At 45.3% G+C, this 20,195-nt stretch overlaps 1 protein-coding gene across 3 annotated transcripts in view; it reads right to left on the bottom strand.

Annotated features, from left to right (window-relative positions):
* Positions 1–20,195, bottom strand: part of Tenm4 (teneurin transmembrane protein 4) — a 775,468-nt gene that overhangs the window by 469,872 nt on the left and 285,401 nt on the right. Inside the window, exon 4 of one of the 3 annotated variants that reach the window (XM_017800882.2) lies at positions 2,633–2,729. The exons of the other annotated variants lie outside the window; for them this stretch is intronic. The gene's annotated coding sequence lies outside the window, so the exon portion shown is untranslated. The remainder of the gene's footprint in view (positions 1–2,632; positions 2,730–20,195) is intronic. 3 annotated transcript variants of the gene reach the window in all.

Here is a 20,195-nt window from a genome sequence, read left to right as displayed (position 1 = left end):
CTCTCTCTCACACACACACACACACACACACACACACATGCACACACACACACACACACATGAGTGCTGGGGATATAGCTCAGTGGTATACTGCTTGCCTACCACCATATATGACTATGAGGTATGAGACCTTTGACTCAATCCCTAGTACCAAAGGGAAGAAAAAGAAAAATATCCCTATGTAAGTAGCCCTCAGATCAAAAGACAGAATCACATTAGGACCTTGGAAGCCCTTTCCCATTTCATCCAAAACACCAAATCCTCCCACACAGGTAATCATTGCCTGGATAACTAAGGCATAGATTTGTTTCACAGGCTTTAGCACTTTATAAAGGCATATCATAAAATTTTGTGCCTGGCTTCTTTCTTTCTTTAAACTTCATGTTTTTGAGGGTCACCAGCATTGCTGAGCATACCACTGGTTGTGGAAAGAGACTGTCCATTTCACTGTGTGCGGCATGTGTTCAGGTACACTTGTATGAGTCTCTTGGGTTTATATCACACACACGTGTGTAGACCTCATGGATACACCCCACAGAATAGAACTACTGGCAGGCCTACATTTGGGACGCTTGGTACTGCTGCCCAGTGTTCCAGTGTCAGCATACCAATCCCAATTTAACCAATGTCAGTGCGTTCCAGCGGCCTCACATGGCTCACGATGTTGGGTAAAGCCCATCCTTTCCATCTTAGCTTTTCCGATGGAAGTGTGGTATCACTTCATCATAATCCTCATGTGCAGTTTCCTCAGGAATAATAATGTTTCCATAACTTTATTGGCTGTCTTGCTAACTTTAATTTTTATTTATTTATTTTTATTTTATGTGTATATGTGTTTTGCCTGCATGTATGTAAGTGCACCCAACCCTATCATACAAAGCCTGCAAAGGCCAAGAGAGGGAGTCAGGTCCCTTGAAACTGGACTTATGGACAATTGTTAGTTGCCATGTGGATGCTGGGACTCAAACCCAGGTCCTCTGGAAGAGTAGCCAATGTTCTTAATTGCTGAGTCGTGTCTCTAGGCCCCAAGGTGACTAACTTTAAGTCTTGGGTTATACTCCTTGGACGGAATCAGGCACTGTGTAAAGACGAACCATTTCAAATGGCCGGAGACTGTCTCTCTCTCACACATATGCACACCTGTGCACATACGATAATGTACACGAATATACATATAGACATGTACATGTATGTAAAAATTCCATGGGCTGGATTCTATTACCTTGTGCTGATTTTCAAAGTATTAAAGACACCCTAAACATGCATAATCTAAGAGCATATCAAAACATGGACACTTTATAGTTTATAGCACTCATTCCCATTTATTATTGCACCTGATGCTCTCAGTGGCCTTTTAGACATAAATAAATGTGATGTTTCACATGGTTCCTGGTCCCTCACTATAGGGTTCCTGGTCTAGGACCCTAATTATAGGGTCCCAGGCTCTTTCTGCCCAGGACTGGAGCTGTGACAGTGGTTCGCAGGTGGCAGAATTTGTACAGTCTGCAACCCACCCCAAAGAAGTTTCCCTTTTGACTGTGCGTTTCCATAGCAATCAATCTATCCTTGTCAGATTCTGAGAAGCAGAGTTTTGATCTTATCCATTTTCCAGTGTTAGACTTTTTCATGAGTGTATGAGTTGTGGATGCTTCTCCTTCATGTGTAACAAGCAAGCCTACATCTTCTTTCCTCTTTTTATTAGCGTCACTGCCACCCCTTGTCCTCTCTTTTAGTTAAAGGTAAATAATTCCACCCCCAGTTAATGAACATCAGAACTATCAGTTCCTGAACATCTCCCAGGTTCCCCAAATCCCCACTCACTTCAGTGTCTGAGACAGTAAGAAGCAGCAACTTCCTCACTGTGAATCAGCAAAACCATCTGGATAGAGAGGAGAGGCACCTTTGGGATCATTTCATTCCACTTCCTCAGTGGTTTTCCTGAGTGCTCAGCACGCTCAGAGCTGGCACTGGAACCCAGGCTTTGCTTCTGTACTGGGCTTCCTTCCCCACCTGAGCAGGGTCAAGCCTGTGCCCTGGCCATGTTCCAAGCTGGCACCAGTTTTTAAAGTAACATTGGCTGGCTTAGAGAGAAAGTGAGCACAGAAGAGTTGCTCTGGGAGTGAAATTCTGAGGAGTTATCAGAAGTGCAAGGAGTAAGAAAAGATTTTGGTGAGGGGGAGGTATGCTAATAGGGAAGATTTGGCAAGATTTGTCTAATAGGGAAGATTTGGCAAGATCGGGGGTTGGGGGGAGTAGATTCCAAATCCACATAGTGAAAGAGCTCTCTAAAAGGTTTGAATGAAGGCAGATACCAGCTTCCCCAATAATTCTTGAAGCTCTCCAAGCCCAGACCAGAGATCCATGGGAATAGATCCAAGGGATCCAGGGTCCACACCTCTATCTCTGAAATTCCCTGAGCCTCTGAAAATAAAGGCAAATCATTACAGCAATAATTGCATGCTCCTTGCTCATTGTTCTTAGGGGGGGAAAAACCCTTTATTATAAAATAAATGGAGATAGTCTTCCTATTAGTGCATATTTAAGAGGCGAAGGGAAAAAAAAAAAAAACACCATAACATTAACTTAAATCATGAATACTCTCTGAAGTGTAAAAAAAAAAAAATCAACTCACTTTTCTTTAAATCTTCTTAAAAGGGTCTAAGAATAGTCCTTCAAATAATCCTTGAAGTATGCAATTTTAATTTGGATACATGGTAATTTCAGTCTACCTGTTGAAAAAGACAAGAGAGAAATCAGTCATTTTTGATGACGATTGCTGTTCTGACAAGTGGCAGAGAAAATTCTGGAAGCTTAGGGGTGGTGCTGGAGGTGGGGGGGATGGGCAGCATGGGCCGTAGCATTAGTTCTGCCTTAAGCTGAGACTGGATTTTGAAGAAAGAGACCATGAAGGTGACTTCTAACAATATCTGGCCACAGTTAAGTGTTCAACACATGCCGTATGAATGAACAAGGAGAAGGATGGATGAAGGAATGTAAGGGTTATCGTCAGCCTTCCATAGAGGCTCATCTCTTCAGCTCTTGGAGAGAAACAAAATATCCAGTCACTAGGTATATTATGGGAAATAGTAACAGAGGTTGTGGTACGGGAATGGGCTGCCAGGCCAGCTGTATCTGTGTCCAGATTCTTAGCTCTGCTAACAACTGCACAGATCTCGGCTGGCTGATTTATGTCCACTGTTGCTCTTGGATTGGATACTTAGTCCATTCATTAAATTTTAGCCCTTTTCTTTTTTCTAATATAAACACTGAAGGCCATAAATTTCCCTCTAAGTGTTATCTTGGCTGTATTCCATAACTTTTGATATTTAATGTTTCTTTGATTGTTCTTAAGTATTTCATAATTTCTATTGTCATTTCTTTTTAACCCAAGAGTGAGTTAGTAGTGTGTTTGTAAAAAAATCTCTCAATTGTTTAAAAAAAAATAACCTCATCTTCCTGTTATTGACTTCTAGCTTAATTACATTGTGATGGGAGAATATGGTCTGTAGGTTTCTGACTCCCTGAAATTTACTGGGATATGTTTTAATTGCTAGGACAAAATCAGTTTTTGTGACTGTTACATGTATGCTTAGAAGGTATATGCTTTTTCTGGTTTCTGAGTGTGATTTCAGGCCAGTTTCTCTCTCTCTAGAATATCACACACACACACACACACACACACACACACACACACACACAATTTCTCTTCCTTCCCCCCCTCTTCTCCTCTTTCTTTTTCCTGATTTTTTTGAGACAGAGTCTCATGTAGCCCAGGCTGGCTTCAAACTCACAATGTAGCTAAGATAGTCTTGAACTCTAATCCTCCTACCTCCACCTCCAGAGTGCTGGGGATAGAACTGAACATACTAGGCAAGCACTGTACCAAATGAGTCACATCTCCAGCCTCACTCAGGCCAGTTTCTTTGGAAGCCCTCTGCACTCCCGTTTCCTCGCCTGTGAAAGGAGTTAAGAGAGACACCCACATATCTCCTTCCTGCCCCTTTAAAATTACACCTATGGACACAGAGGGTGTGTGACAAAAACAGAGAATACAAGAGAAAGAGGTCCACAGGGCTAATTCTTGCTTATAACGACAGCACCATACGTTTATCAAACATTTGAAATTTTCAAACAACAACAGTATCTGTCATTTGGTTTTAACAAGCCTGTCTTAACAGACACCACGGTGTCACTCGGGCAGGTGGCTAATGAACATGCATCTAACACTCAGAGTGCAGTTATTTGCTGCCTCAGCACAGGAAACTGGATCCACTTCTTTTTCTTCTTGTTCCCTGCCCTGCTTAGATAGGTCTTCTTAGTCACTGCCCTCCCGGGAGATCCACTCTTGTGATCACCAGCAAGGCTGCCCTCATGTCTTACCTACTTCTTTCCAACATTATTACAGTCTGACAAGCATTTAAAACACAAGCCCTGGAAGTAAATTCAGAGGCAATCTCCTCATCAGGTGGAATTCTGGAATGGGGTGGTGTAGGTAGTGGGTGGGGATCAGAGAAACATTTGGAGTTCCAACACTAGCAAATGCCCTTCCTGTGACCCTGTCCCCTCCCCCCTTCCCACATTCTTTTCTCCTTCCCAGAGTCTGGCTGAAAGAGCAGTCTACATTTCTACTCTGCCTACACCTACCTACACTCTTTACACATTGGGGTGCTGTGACTCTCACCCTTAGAATGTTCTTGTTAGGATCAGAATGATGTCACTGCAAATTCCAGGCACCGCTTATCAATTCTGGTGGCCTTTCTGAGTCATCTGCAGCAGGCACTGCCCACTCCCCTGAAAACCATCCTGCCCCAGCATCCAAGGCACCAATCCTTCCCAGCTCTTCCTGCCCTCTCTGTGGTTGACCTTGCATGCCCACAATTTCATTAGAACTACTTCATAAAATAATAATCCCAAACCATCCTTTATAAAGTGCATACTATGTGCATGCCAATTACCATCTTGAAGACTATTTTATTTTTCTTCATCTCTATAATTACTACCTGAGGTAGGTGTTACTAATTCTGTTTTCCAGATGAGAAAATAGAAGTCTAGAAAAGCTATATAATCACCTTGGATCACTTAGCTACTATGTAGCAGACTAGGGGTCAAACTCCAGGTCCATCTGACCCAGAGCATGTGTGTTAGCTGCTGCAGTCCTCACTCTTGCCACCAGCCTAGACCTTGATCTCTGGGCTTTCCATTCCCCTACAGCACCACACATTCCATTCTGGGACCCTGGGACAATAGAAGGTCTTTAGGCGCACTCTGTTGTGAAAACCACTCTTTGGTCAAGACTCAGGTCTGTATGTCCTCCTCCTGTAATACTCTTAGTAAGACTAGTCAATGTGATTCCTCTCATCCCTCAGCATGAAAGTTCTCCATTCCAAACCATCCATTTTGCCCATCTCATCCCCCAGAAGTTACATACATAGGCTAGATTGTTTATGTAGAAGTCTAAACACTAGAAACAGCCAAACAAAGGGATTTGTTCCCAAAAATTTTTGGTATGCTTACTCTGAAAAGATGCTGTTGTTAAAATGGAAGGAATTTTACTAGAAGTCATAGTGCTTGGGGAAAAGGAGAGGTCCTGCTCAGGATTTGTGAGTGTGTGACTAGTAAAAGGCACCCACCATTCATGTGATCTGGCCAGGACAGTGCCCAAGGTTACTAAACTAGGTCTGTTCAATTTCCTTACCCAATCTCCACATTTTAAAATCCTATTTATACATCAAGCCCAACTCAAATGCCTCCTCTTCCTTGAAATATTCTGTTTTCCCTCCCCTAACAGGTATAAATGAACCTGGACCTTCACCTCAGCATATCTGTGCCAGCGAGTCCACACTTGGCATATCATCATCCATCCTGAACTTCATAGTTCAAGAGGACCCTTGGCATCCTCATTTCAGCCTTCATCTCCTCCTTTGGTGGTTTTGGGGCTCAAAGGTGCACTCAATCCTTCTCCAATGTCTTCATAATCAAACCCAGTGTCTGGCATGTCAATAAGGGATTCAGGCTAGGTGACCTTGGCCTTGAATTGGGGAAACCATCCAAACATCAGTCAAATGTGAGCATCAGTATACACAAATGCAAATAACAGGTAATAAATAATAAATAAATATAGCCTCCATCCAAAGAGATGAGGACCTGAAAGGTGGACAGTGACCTGAGCTTAAGATTTTTGAAGAACTGTGCTCTGTGACTTACAGACATGTTGGTGTAGTGGTTTTAAATATTCTCCAAATGAATGAGACATCGAAAGCTTACTTTGGATACATTCCAATCCCCACAGTCAGAAGATGAGAGAGCTTTGAAGGTAGACAAGTGCTTCAAGCAGAACTACTACAACTACCTCCTGTCACAGGGGACCACCAGAGGGACAAGAAGGCTGTGCCATGCCATGTCCCCTCCCAGGCTGGCAAATGAAATCTCTAGGAAGCTGAATGCTTTCAGCATCGCTAAAAATAAACTCCTCGAAGCTTCATCTAGATATATCGTGGCTGCAATTTACAGTGTCTAGAACTTCACATGGTATAATTAGTAAATGGATTACAATGATTTATTTTTGGTTTCAAAGCTCAAATGAACACAACCTTCCAGTATAATGGGAAAATAAGAGGCTGGGAACCAGCCACATTCTCCCAGTCCCCTTCCAATGCTACAATTTCCATGCTGGCTGGTAGCCATCTACTGATGTCCACTGGACACAACACCAGAAGGGACAGAAACTCTGGGTTCTGACTTCTTCAGGAAGTGTGACTTTGGTGATAAAGCCTCCAACAGGGTCCAACTTTACTTTTCCAGTGACCAGGAAGATGTCTATAATCACCCTGTTTTCATACAGGAAAATCCAAAGGCATTCATAGAAGAAAGAAGAGCCACTAGTCCTACATTTATCCAGAAAGCAGCATTTGCAGGGCTGGAGAGATGGCTCAGTGGTTAAACGCACTAACTGCCCTTGCAGAGGACCTAGGTTTGATTCCCAGCACCACATGGCGGCTAACAACTGTTCTCACTCTGGTTTCAGAGGGTCTGACACTGTCTTCTGAGAATCTGACACCATCTTCTGAACTCCATGGGTATTGCATGACATGGGTGCACTTACACACATGTAGGCAAATACACTCATACACAAAAAATAACAAAATATTAAAAAAAAAGAAAGCAGCATTAGCATGTACTGGGCAAAATACAGCAAGGACTAACCTCATGGAAGGGTTTCCCTCTACAAATACTAGACACATTTTCAAGATGGCTTTCCACAGCTCCTTTTGGCATAGGGAAAGGCCCACTGTGATGACTCTGAGCAGGTTCAACAGAAGATGGTACCCAGAAAGGCAAGGCCATGCAGCTAAAGGGAGGCAGGACTGGGCTCAAAGAAGGCCTTTGGATTTTGGCTTCTTATATGTGCCAGGAATAACAGCCACACCAAGTCTCTTACAAAATGGCCATAAGGCATAACTTCTACCTCACAAAATTGTTCTGGTGACTAAATGATAAGTGTGTGAAAGGGGTTTAGTAAGTGTATAGTACAGATTTTTGTTGAGTGAATACATTCCAAAGCTCTTTGTGCGTGTGGGTACAGTTGAATGTAGATATTTTCTTCAGTTGTTCTCTACCTTATTTTTGGAGACAAGGTCTCTCTCCGAACCTGGGGTTCACTGATTCAGCTAAACTAGCCCACCAGGAAACCCCAGGGATCTCCTTGTCTCTGCCTCCCCAGCCCTGAGATTATAGGAGCATGGTGCTACAGGAGCATGCTTCTTTTATGGGTGCTAGGGATCCGAACTCAGGTCCTCATGCTTGGGTGGCAAGCATTTTACCCTGAGCAAACTCCTCAGCCCTCCAAAACTGCTCTTGTTTTTATAAAAATTGTTTTAGATTAATTAATTTTTATTTTTATGTGTATAAAAATATTGGCTGAATATATGTAAGCATACCCATGTATGCAATGACCAGAGAGACCAGAAGAGAGTGTTGAATCCATCCCCTGGGACTAGAGTTACAGTTATCAGCCACCATGTGTGTGCTAGGAATTGAACCTTCATACTCTTAACCACTGAGCCATCTTTCCAGCCCCAAAGTAGTTCTCTCTACTGTGGACTTACATGACTGAGGTACTACAGGATGTTATGGAGTGAAGGACATAGCCACAGAAAGCCAGGGAGGTTTACCTTTTCTAGTTTCCTGTATGGTACCAGGACAGAGGTAGATCTCCCAGTAAAGCAAATTGGAGCTAGGAGAGAGGACTGGAGTTCAGATTAGGTCCAATAGTGCCTCCCTCTCAAGCACTCCTCCTTACACAAGTCAAATCTCCCTATACCACTGACAAAGAATGAAATGAGGTGGCCAGGGAGCACACGGGACAAAACCAGCGCGTTGTCCAGAGAGGAAAGAGAGCTGGTCTCTGCCCAGTATCTTCCCTGTGCCAGACACAGAACTGGCCCTTGCACACTCACACCTGTACAAACCTACTGTATTGTACTATCACCCACACTGTGCATGTGTGTGTCTCTGGTAAGGCCACTCTTTCCTTTGTGTCTCCAATGTGCCCCACCTAAAGAAGACCGGTGCCTTTATCTTCTTTCTTTCTATTCTTAGTGGACTTGTTGCGTTTCTGGGAGAACTTGTGTTGTAGTTTATAATCCTATGACAGGCGCCCCAGACCTGCTCACATCTCCGGACAGCTTTCACAACCAAGAACAGGGGATGTGAAGAGCTTTGGAAGTTGAGCCAAACCAGAAGGATTGTATCCTATAAGCCCCTCAGGAATCTCCTATGGCTTTTAAGCATTTGTCCATCTGTCCCTCCACCCCACAGCTCGAGCCAAGCTACAAAGGCTGTCCCCTCTTCTGGGAGGCACCTTCTCCCCAGTTCTCAACTTCACTTAGATTGACCCCCAACCCAGCTCCCCAGGGAAAGCTAGCCACTGATCCCACTGACATTTTTCATTTTTAGCACTGGGGATTGAATCCAGGGCCTACAATGCAAGCATTCTATCACCGAGGGCCTTCCTGGCACTTTTTAGTTTTTATTCTAAAACAGGGTCTTGCTAAGTTGTCCAGGTTGGCCTTGAATTTGCAATCCTGTCCAACCTCCTGGGTAGCTGGGATTTTAGGTCTAAGCTGCCAAGACCTTGCAGGAAACCCATATTTGTCCTCCAGAAGCTGGGCAGCTAGAACAGCACTCAGCGCCCAGTAGGTGCTCAATAACAATGTACTAAGGACATTTCAGTGCAGGTCAAGCCTTTCCTCTTTTCTGAAGCTGGTCCAGTCACTCTCCCTTCTCTGGTCTCTCCAAGCCTTTCCTGTCATTTCCCTGCACCTGGAGCCTTTCTGTGTCTTATTTGTTCATGTGATTTAGCTATTATCCAAGTTAGTAGCTTGTCTCCTCTGAGGACCACAGCAACCTAGAGAGGGCACAGAGCAGGCTCATGAGAGAGGAAGGGTCTGAGTCTGTGTACTTGGATGGGATCATGCAGGAGGCACCTATTTCTGGAGCCAAGTTTCCAGTCTTGAGTCCTGACTTCATGAGCTAAAACATTAAAACATGTCTTTCTTTTTTCTTTCTTTTGTTCTTTCTTCTTTTTTTTTTCCCTCTTTGGCGTGAAATAAATGGTTAGATATTAAGATGTAAAATGCAGCTGTCACAGTTCATAGAACAACAGACAGGTTAATATGGGTTCTTAAGAATGCCATTTCCTCATATTAACCTCAAAGCAATGGCGACCTCTCAAGATACACTGTGGAGGACTCCGGAAGCCAGTCGCTTTTCTCCTTTAATAATATTTGATGTTTAAATAACATTTGGTAGTTGTTTCTAAGTAGACTTTGATACTCTGCTTCCCCCCCCTTCTCCTTCTCTCCCTTCCCTCCTTCTTCTCTTTCTCCCTCCCCTCCTTCATCATTCCTAGTCTAAGAAGATCTCAGCCCTGGGTTTCTCCCATGCAGATGTACATCTGGGGCACACTGGGGTTCTGTCCTTGCCCCTAGATGCCTCTGATCTCAGATTCCCCTTCTCTTTGCAATTTATCACTTCTCCACATTTCTCAGGCCACCCATCAAACCTACTGCCACCTGTCATAGAGCTGATAGAACTGAAAAGGTCTGAGGTTCTTCCTTGCTAGAGGTGAGCTTCATTCTCATCAGGTGTGAGCAGCCATGGCTTGCCTGCCCAAGTAGAAGTGAAGGGCCACAGCACTCAGAAGAAATGCCTAGTGGTCATCTCTATACTGTGCAGGCCTGAGGGACAAGATTTGGGTTTGTAATTGGCCGCCTGGGGAAGTGACATCTGGGTCTGCCTTGCCCATAGACCATTTTGGCTCTAGGGCTAGCTGGTACCGGGAAAGTATCATCAGAAATACCCTGTGTATCAGAGGGCTATTTGCTGGGTATTCTTTGGAGTATGGTTCCCCTCTGGACATGATGCATACCACACTGGGTGAGCTAAAGGGTGAGACTTTGCCATCATCAGAAATTACTTGCTGCTCCTAAGTGGGCGGGGCTTTCGGGCCCCTCATGTTCTGCATATTGTTTTCTGTCTCTGTCTCCTTCATCTTCCTGAGCAATTCTCCTTTGTCCTTTACTACTCATTAGAAGGTAATGTTCTCCTGAAAACCCTCCTCACCCTCCTGCTGGCTCTGGGTCTACAGCTAAGTCTCCCTAGTCCTGTGCTTCTCCCTGGCTCCCTCTAATCTTTGGGCAGCAGTCTGTTGTATGCCTGGCTCCAGCATGTGTCTGAGGGAGTGCCTGCCTTCCCAGCACACACGTGCAAAGAAGAGTCAATTCATTAATTAATCTATGCATCGACTCTCTGCCTTACTCTCGGAAGAATTTAAGGAAGCACAAAGATCAAATATGCCCCCAAGGAACTGGGAGTAGAGTGGAATGGCAGACACATAAGCGTTTTTAAAGCACAGGAGGGCTGAGTTAATGAAATCCAGTTGAGGGCTCAGGAGGGAGGGGACCTTCTCTCTGGTCTCCTTTGGACCAGGCATGATATGTGGGAACACTCAATAGATACTTTTTGAACACGTGACACAGATTAACAAGGGGCACTCGAGGGGACCTTATAGAGCACATATTTTAGTGAGAGAAACTGAAGTCAGAGGAGAGAGTAAGAGCCTGCCAACTAATATCAGCCGAGAAATGACCCCAGGACTCTAGCTTGTGGCTGAGAGTTCTCAATCCATGTCACTACTGCCTGTTAGGCAAGCTGATGCTTCCTACCGAGCCTTGGCTGTAGAGAGTTGGAGCTGACATGACAGAGGACTGTTCTAACTCAGGATTCCCTGAGACCAATGTCACAATGATAGGCTATGGTGTGGCCAGGTCGTATTCATGTAGGACAGCTGTGTTTCTTGCTGTGCTACATAGTTAGGACACATGTGGTGCAGGCCAGTGACATAGTTGGTCTCCAAGGCTTAAACAACCCTAGATGGCCTAACAGTCTGTACCACTGCTTGACTTCGACCTTTCTGGCCTCCATCTCTTTTTCCTTGCTTTCTCTTTCATACCTTTATTCAGCAAAAGTCCCTACCAAGCAATGTGTTTCATATCTACAGCTATAGTGGTAAAGATGACCTAGAATTTGCTTTCTGGTAATAACTGAAGCCATGGTCCTCAACCTGCTGGTATGCAGGCTCCTGGTCCTTGGGCTTCTGGTCTTCAGCCTTCTCTGGTCCTCAGCATCCTGGTCCTCAGTATTCTGGTCTTTAGCTTCTTGATCCTCAGGCTCCTGGTTTTCAACCTTCTGGTCCTCAGCATCATGGTCTTCAGCATCCTGGTCCTTAGCCAAACACTCAGCGTGGCTTGCCATCAGCTCTCAGAGATTCTGCTTATGCTTTATGTCTGCCTGGAATGCCCTCTCTATGACCTCCTATCTTTTATCTACTCCCAAGTTCCTGCCCACAAGCCACAGCCACCTTCTCTACACCCATTCCTGACCTAGCTTCTCTGGGGCCCATAGTCATTTACTTTCTACCACAACCCCACTGCGCTGTATTGGTGGGTTCTGTCTCTCGGATCCGTTATTTTGAACTCTAGAAGGTATAAACCATGCATTTCCTTCACTGTATCTTAGCAGTGGGCAAGCCAGAAAGTACTTGGGAGACCTTGAATGAACTGGACCATCATCAGTGCTTCCAATATGCCTTCTTGCTAGCCCAGGCTACAGGGAAGGGGCAGAATGGTTCTTACCCTACCCGCTGCTTTTCCAGCAAAGTCAGAACTGGCCTGCTCTGTACCCTCCCTCTGCCCTCAGAATTTCTTCCCAGATTACACAGTTTCCAGGGACCCCGAGTCTGCATCCTTGAGACCTCCCTAATGCCTGCCTTAGACTTTCTGAGTATGTGCTAGTGACTGTGCACAGCCCTCCCATCCCCCCAAAATCCTAACTTTTGGTCATTTTCCCAAGTAAGATGCCTGTCTGGGATCATAAGCTCTGCTTTCCACATCAATCAATTTTGGTTCTCGCAGGAAGGAAGGAAGGAAGGAAGGAAGGGAAGGAAGGAAGGAAAAGGTGATCTTCCCCTATAAGGCTTGGCCAAATCACAGAAGGCTGCAGACCCAGGCAAGATCCGGTATTGGTGTAAGACCACTGGGGTTTGAGCCTCTGTTACAGCAACTCTAAGGCCTCAGTGACTTTTGTTCCCTGTGAGGAGGCTGCAGCTCCTCATCTGCAGAGCAGAGTAGATCACACTACTTTTCTGCTTTACCTCGAAGGAAGATGAAACTCTAAGGATGTAAGACTGTGACACGGACCATAGCACAGGACTCTTAGAGAGCAGTGACCCTCAGGGCTCTTGGAGGAACTGGGAAGGGTATTAGAATGATAACACCATGCCTCTTCATGGTAGACGTCTGAACTTAACCTCACATACAGTGTCCCAGGGAGGCCTCCGGTAACTTATGAGGTACACATCCTATGATTCTTTTCTTAAAGAGAAGGTAATTAAGGCTCAGTGATGTTGAATGATTGATCCACAATCACTCAGCCAGAAGAAGACAGGAAGGTTGTCCTGGACTCAACAACTCTCTTACTTAAATCTGGAGGCGTCAGTGAGCCTAGGCCATAGAGGGAGCCAGTTGTGTGGGTCCTCAATGGAGGGAGAAGCGATCCTGCTCCGATGTTTACCTGTACAGGACCATAACCAAAGCCCCCCCCCCAACCCTTTAGTATAGGTAAACTTAGTATGTACAGATTCTAGGTCAAACTATTGAGAGGATACAAAATCAATAAGGCAAGGAGCAACTCTCTGTGCCCACAGGCCTTCTTTGAGCTCATCCTGTGCACTAGGTAGCATCGCTCTTACTTTGCAGATAGGGAAATTGGAATGTAAAGACTAAGTAGTTTTCCCATGATCATAGAGCCACTGCCTCTGAATGTCTTCTCCCCATTTCTATCATTCCACTTGTCCTCTGTCTTCTTATCTGTAGAATGGGGGGGATGGGATGCTCCCACCACTCTTCGCAGTCTCAATGAGCTATAGCCACAGTTCCTTCCCTGCTCTCCTGGCTTATCCCATAGCAGGCCAAGCCCTGTGGTCTCCAGTTACCATAGGATATGGTCCTCCCCGCCAGCTACAGTCTTGCTGCCAGTTGGAAGGATGAGAGTACAGGCTCACTCACTCATCTCTTACTCTGATGTTCCACCCCTTCACCTAACTACTCTTCATTCATTCATTCATTCATTCATTCACTCACTTATAATCATTCATTCATATTCACTTCTTGCACAGTTTTACCTGTTCTTCTACTCAAAGTCACATATTTATTTACTTACTGGTTTCTTATACACGCTCACTCATCCATTGATCGTTTCATTTTACTTATCATCTTCATCTGTTTACCCGTTACCCACTCATTCATCTACTCTTTTCACTCATTCTTCCCTCCCTTCTCCACACAAATTTATTCATTCATTCCCCACTTGCCCGCTCACTCTTTCTTCTTTCTCCTGCACAGCTCAGCACCTTTCATATCACCAGGAAGTAGAGCATCCCTTGGCTAGGTCCATTAGCCCTCCCTTCCAGAACATTCTCTTTCATTTGAGCATTGGCTTACTGAACTGTGCAAGCTTGTCTCCTTGTGTGCATGGGGTACATATTTTCCACTCAGGAACCGATGTTCCTGTAATTACTGTTTTGACTTTCACCCCCTAATACCAGAACATTCTTTACACTGACTCCTCTAGCATACAGAAAGGCAAGCAGGCAGCATGGCAGGGTGTGAAGTGACCAGGAGTGCAGATTTCAGGGCTTGGTGCAGTGCTGGGCTGCCAGGCGGGACACTTAGATGGCCTACCTACTTCAGAGCTTGGTGACCTGGGGTCTCCGCTGGGTTGGGGACAGCATACAGGTTCTGAGAAGCAAGATGGAGACTCGTGGAGAGGAGGGGTGATGGAGGTTATGGCCTGCCTGGCATTAGGTTACCTTAGTGACGGGTCACAAAGTCAGAGGAGACCATTTATGGCCATCCACGATATTGCCCATGGTGTGACAGCAGAAGATGGAAATAATTTCCTGGCCTCTTACATGTGCTGGATGTTTCACATACTCTGTGCTAACTGTCCCTCAATGCTGAGTCTCCCCAATCTTCATATAGAAGCTGGCCGTATGACCTTTCAGTTGAAGGTCCATTTCCCCAATTCCCTTGCAGAGAGGTGTGACCAACTAAGTTCTGGCCAGTGGGCATGAGCAGAGGTGATCTGTGCAACTGCTCAACTGTGTCCCTGAAAAGAAGCCAGGCTCCTCCCTTTCCTCTTCCTCTACCTGCAGCAAAGAGTGGTTCTCTTTAGTGACTTGCCTTTGCCTTCGGGGTTAAAGACATGTTCTAGGGCATGGACGAGAGAAGCAGCCCAGGTCCCTGAAGAACTTTGAGAAACACAGTTTCTCTGTCAGCTGGGATTCTATGCGTCATGCGTGGCCACAGCTGTTTGGAGTAGTACTAAAGCATCAAGCCAGTATTAACTGCACACTGTGTAAGGAGGAGGCATCTTCTCTTACGTCTTGCTTCCTAGCAGAGAAGCTCTCCTCAGAGGCACAGCCTTGGTTTCTCGCCTTCCTTTTAGTTCTTCTGTGGTTGAATTGGGTCCCCTTGAAACTCATGTCTACTGGGAACCTCAGGGTATAACTTTGCAGGATCTTTGTGGATGCAATTAAAGATTTGAGATGATATCATATGGGATTACGGTAGACACTACATCCAATGCAAATGTTTATGAAACAGGAAATGACACATGGGGATTTGGGAAGTATGGTGGAGGTAGAGCTCAGGGCAATGCATCTATAACAGGGAGCACCAAGGACTATGGGCAGCCACCAGAGGTGGAACTAAGAAAGCAAATGTCTCAGAGAGGAGTGTGTGGTGCAGGGAGAAGAAAGGGGAGCTTTCCCACCCCTAGGCAGCATAGGGAAGAAAACTCCCCTCTGCTCTGGTTAAACGTGGTCTCTGCTCCTCCCCTCCTTTCCCTTTTCCACTTCAGAAGGCCAAGGCCGTCTGATTCCTGAGGGAAGCAGAGGGAAGTTTCAAAATTTGGGGGCTCCTATCCCAGCAGGACTTTAAGCCATATCTTAGCAGGCTCTTAAGCCCCTACTGCACAGCATGCCCTCTGTGTTCTGGCAGACAGAAGCGAGTCTGACTGTCTCCCAGGTCAGTGAGCTCCCATTTCCACATCGTGGGTACCTGGAGGTCGGTGCTGTGGCATGGGGCAGCACAGAGTCTTCGTAAGTGGTCTAGAGGCATGTGAGTCAGGGATGAATCATCCTGGGTGGTCAGAGTGGGCTTCCTGAAGGAAGGGACCAAGCTGCCTTCCAGAGAGGAAAGTTAGTCGAGCAAGGAGTGGGTTTCCACTAAGGAACCTCTTGGGATGATGGAAAGCAAGGTCCAGGGGTGGGGGTTCTGTGATGAACAAGATCTTTTGTCATATTCATCATCACATTTGTGGCTCCTGATAAATGGGTGTCTGGCTGCTGCAGACAAAACTATCAGTCCTGTGGTAGACCAGTTGTGAAATCTTAACACTTTCTTCCCTCTATGCAAGTGCCTTTGCAGTGTGACTACATGATGCGGGCCAGTCTGCAGGGGATGAAAGATGCAGGACCCTGTCCCGCTCTTATCATATTCCTTTGCACCATGTGACAATCAGCCTCAACTGATCCAACAGCTGCCCCAAGGTGACTAACTCATTTTCTTTGGTCCTGGGACTTGGATAATGTGTGTGTGTGTGTGTGTGTGTGTGTGTGTGTGTGTGTGTGTGTGTGTATTCATGTATTTGTGGGTATGTATGTGGTGTATATGTGGGTGTACATGCATGTATGTGCAATGTGTATGGAGGCCAGTGGACAATCACAGGGGGTGTTTCTGAGGTACTGATGTTTTTGAATTCTGTTTTGATTTTGAGACACTTCCTCACTGGCCTAGAGCTCACCAAGTAGGCTAGGCTGGCTAACCAGAAAGCCCTAGGGCTCCATCTGTCTCCTCAGTCCTGGGACAAGGATTCTGGGATTGAAATCAGGTCCTCATGTTTACAAGGCAAGCACTTCACCAACTGAGCTATCTTCTCAGTCCCAGACTTGGTTAATTTTAAACTGAAAGTCCAACACCCTGAGGAGCTCTTTTAGCCTTAGGCAAATGGAAATGATTGATCATCCAGGCTAAAGTCTGGGGCATGAATCAGCCCAGCGAGTCTTTGTCTAGACCAGAAAGAGTATTGCTTAGCTGCACTGTAGATTAGGAAGTCACACCCAGCATCACCTTGGGGAGAGGAAAGGTACTGAAACTTGGGGCTGAGTGATCTTAGACTCTCCCAGCTAGCACCAGATCTGGAATGCAGACCAGGGCTTCCCTTCCACCCAGCTGCCTCTTTAATTGACATATTTGCTCTACAGTAACTCAAGCTCCCCCAGAGACTGTTAATTAAACAAATTTCTGCTCATGCTCAGGCTCTCCAAGATGGTTTTTCTTACAAGACCCCATGTCAGAGTGTATGCTATGACCCCTGCCCTGAAGGATGACAAGCCTGGTATTTAACCACAAGCTGCTACCAGTTCCACTGTGGCCACAAACCAGGGCAAAGGCACATGCTTGTCAGTCAATAAAGGCACATATGTGTCAACTAGCAGAGGTGTGTACTCAGAATGGCCTTATGGAGTCTGTACTCCTGATGCTGCAGATGGCCAAAAGTCATCCTGACTTTAAACAAAACAGGACCCAGTAAGTAGATGGGGGTGTGAGTTCTAATTTGGGCATCCAACAGCTTCTTGACCTTGGGGAAATTATTGCCCCTCTCTGTCAGATTGAATATCAATCCATTTTGTAAAACTTGGACCATCGGTGGCGAATTCTTTGTTGATAGAAGCCATGGCTTCTTCAGCTTGGTACCTGGCACTCAATACAGAGCATGCATCTCACCTAGTCAATTAATGCATACCAGTGAAACCAGATACTGTAGCAGGATCCCTCATAGGACCATGATGCTCCATGATTGTCAACTGACTGGACTGAGAAACACCTAGGAGATTTGTAAAGAACAGCTCTGGGTGTGCCTGTGAGAATGTTACAAGAAATTGTTAGAACCTGAGAGCTCTGACTTAGTAAACAGTCTAATTTATTGATGGACTCAAACTCTGAATAGACTGTTGGGAGATAGAGGAACTGTGGAAAGTGAAGATTGACTGGAGAGCTCTGGTCCTTTCCTATAATGACTCAGCTCTGCTTCCTGTCCACCATGATGTAAGCTGCTCCATTTCTCTCTCTATGACACAATGAATAAAAAACATCTAACACTGTGGACAAAGGAGTCCTTCTTCCTTTAAGTTTTCTCTGTCAGGTATTTGGTCATAGTGACATAAATAAAACTAACATAAGACTTAGCTGGCTTATAGTGTGTGTGTGTGTGTGTGTGTGTGTGTGTGTGTGTGTGTGTGTGTGTGTGTAGTGTGTATGGTACATGTGAATGGGTAAGTGCATTTGCCTGTGAGTACTCATGTGGATGCCAGGGAAGTCATAGGGTGTCTTCTATTACTCCCTGCCTTGTTGCCTCGAGACAACTGAACTCACTGAATTGGAAACTCACTGTTTTAGCTAAGCCATCAGGGCAGGATCCTCATGTCTCACCCCCAATGCTGGGGCACATGTAGCCATGCCTAGCTTTTTACATGGATGCTGAGGATTCAAACTCATATCCTTGCCCTGGCACTCTTACCCACTGGGGCATCTCTCCAGCTTCAGCTTGTGTTCCTTTTTGCTAATAAAGCAAGAAGTTTCTCTAGTCAATTTGGATATGGTAATGGATCTTGGCAGATTCATTTGGAAGAAATATAAGTTTTCAAGGAAGAATAACACTGGACTTTCTATTTCTTTGCTCCTAAGGGATATGATTTGATCATGTTCCCTGGAGCCCTTTCCTATCAACACATTTGGGATGGAGAAACCCTGAAATCTGGGGTTGGAGAATGGTGTCAAGGGGAACTGGTGGTCTCCACAATCTAGTGGGGACACACTGGAACAAGATATGGCACCAGGGAAACCCCTCTTTTCCCAATGATCATTCACGCTTGGGTAGAAAGCTGGGCAGAAAGATTCTACTGCTTCAGGATTCTGCCACTGAACAGACTGCCACCTGCCATCTAGCACCTGGGAGGCAAGACAATGGCAGCTGTAGCAGTAGCACAGGCTGTCCCAGACTTTTTGACATTCCAGAGGTCCAGTTATATCTACCTGAAGTCCGCATGTTGATGTTCTAACTCCTAGTAATTCAGTAATGTGATCTTACCTGGAAATGGGCTCATTGCAGACTTAATTTAGGATAAAGTCAAATCCAGGTAGGGTAGGTTTCAAAATGGAAATGTAGCCAAAGATGTGAACCCAGGGGACCACCATGAGAAGAGAAGACAGAGGTCTGGGTGATGTATCCAGCAGTCCAGAAGCTCCAATGCTGTTAGCAAGCTTAGTAAGAGGCTAAGCAGATGCACCTTGAAGCAGGCTACCTGTGACACCTGGCTGTCTCCAGTCTCCAGACTGCAGCTGTGTTTTGTGGAAGCCACCCACTTTGTGGCATCTTGCTGTGAATCCCTATCCTAAGAAGCTGATGGAGGCGTCTAGGATGACTTTCTGTGGTTGTGGAGGGCTGTGCAAATTTTCTCAGTTCTAGGAAGAGTTGGAAAAGGGAAGAGAATCCTAAGAAAGCCATAAGGACTTGCATTAATCTGGAAAGGCTCAAGTCAGTTTTGACATGAGAAACAAAAGGCTGAGACCCAGGTCCCCTGACTTCACCAAGCTCAGGCCCATGAAACTCTTCATTCTTTTTCCTAATGTATGTACATGTCAAGAGGCAGCGATAGGAGGAAGCAGACTGTGGTCCAGGGATGGGAAACATTCTTGTCAGCAAGCCAGAGGCAGGGCCAAGGCTAGAACTCAGGGATCTTCAAATGTCCTTCTTCAAATACCATCACGCCTCAGCCAGCAGACACATAGAGCTGTGCCATTTGCATGAAATGCTTCAGCCTCCGTGGGCACAACTGTATATTTAGACATTCATCTGGGGGGCGGGGGGGGGTGCAGCGGGAAAGTGTTTCTTTCATTTTTACAAATTATTTTAAGAGTTGGGACAAGTGAGGATTTTCTTCCAAGACTGGAGGAAAAACCAAGCCACGAAGAAGCCATAGAGTCAGAGGTAAGTGGTTAGCGCCCATGTGAAGGCTTTGATCTGCAGATTTGGGAACCTGGGTCCTCTGCAAGTACAGCCAGTGCTCTTAACTGCTGAGTCATCTCTCCAGCCCCTAACTCTCTCTTCTAAGGGGAGGAAAGGGAGAGGAGAGGATGGGAGGGGAGGAGAACGGAAAGAGGAGACAGATGTAAGGGAAGGAAAGAACGCAAACAGTACTTTTTCAAATATACAAATGGCCTCATGTTTCTCCTTGTTTAGAACTTTCTAGCAACTTTCTGTTGTGTTGAGCATCAAGGACTAACCTCTTATCTTGGCATTTTTTTCAACAAAATGTATGGTAGTTAAATAAATGCATACATAAAGATTAAGTATGCTATATCTTGAAATGGAGATCTTCTTTAAAGGGTAACAACTCATTCAATTTTATATCTTACAAGGTGTATACTGAGTTCAATATTGTATAACTGTATTAACAGTGAACCTAAAAATTTACAGTAACTTTTGAAAGAGATGTATCCTTGCTCTGGAGT

This window comes from Nannospalax galili, unplaced genomic scaffold (assembly GCF_000622305.1).
Source record: "Nannospalax galili isolate Female #2095 unplaced genomic scaffold, S.galili_v1.0 scaffold278, whole genome shotgun sequence".
In the NCBI taxonomy this organism is placed as follows: Eukaryota; Metazoa; Chordata; class Mammalia; order Rodentia; family Spalacidae; genus Nannospalax; species Nannospalax galili.
This window is presented reverse-complemented; position numbering and strand designations above follow the sequence as displayed.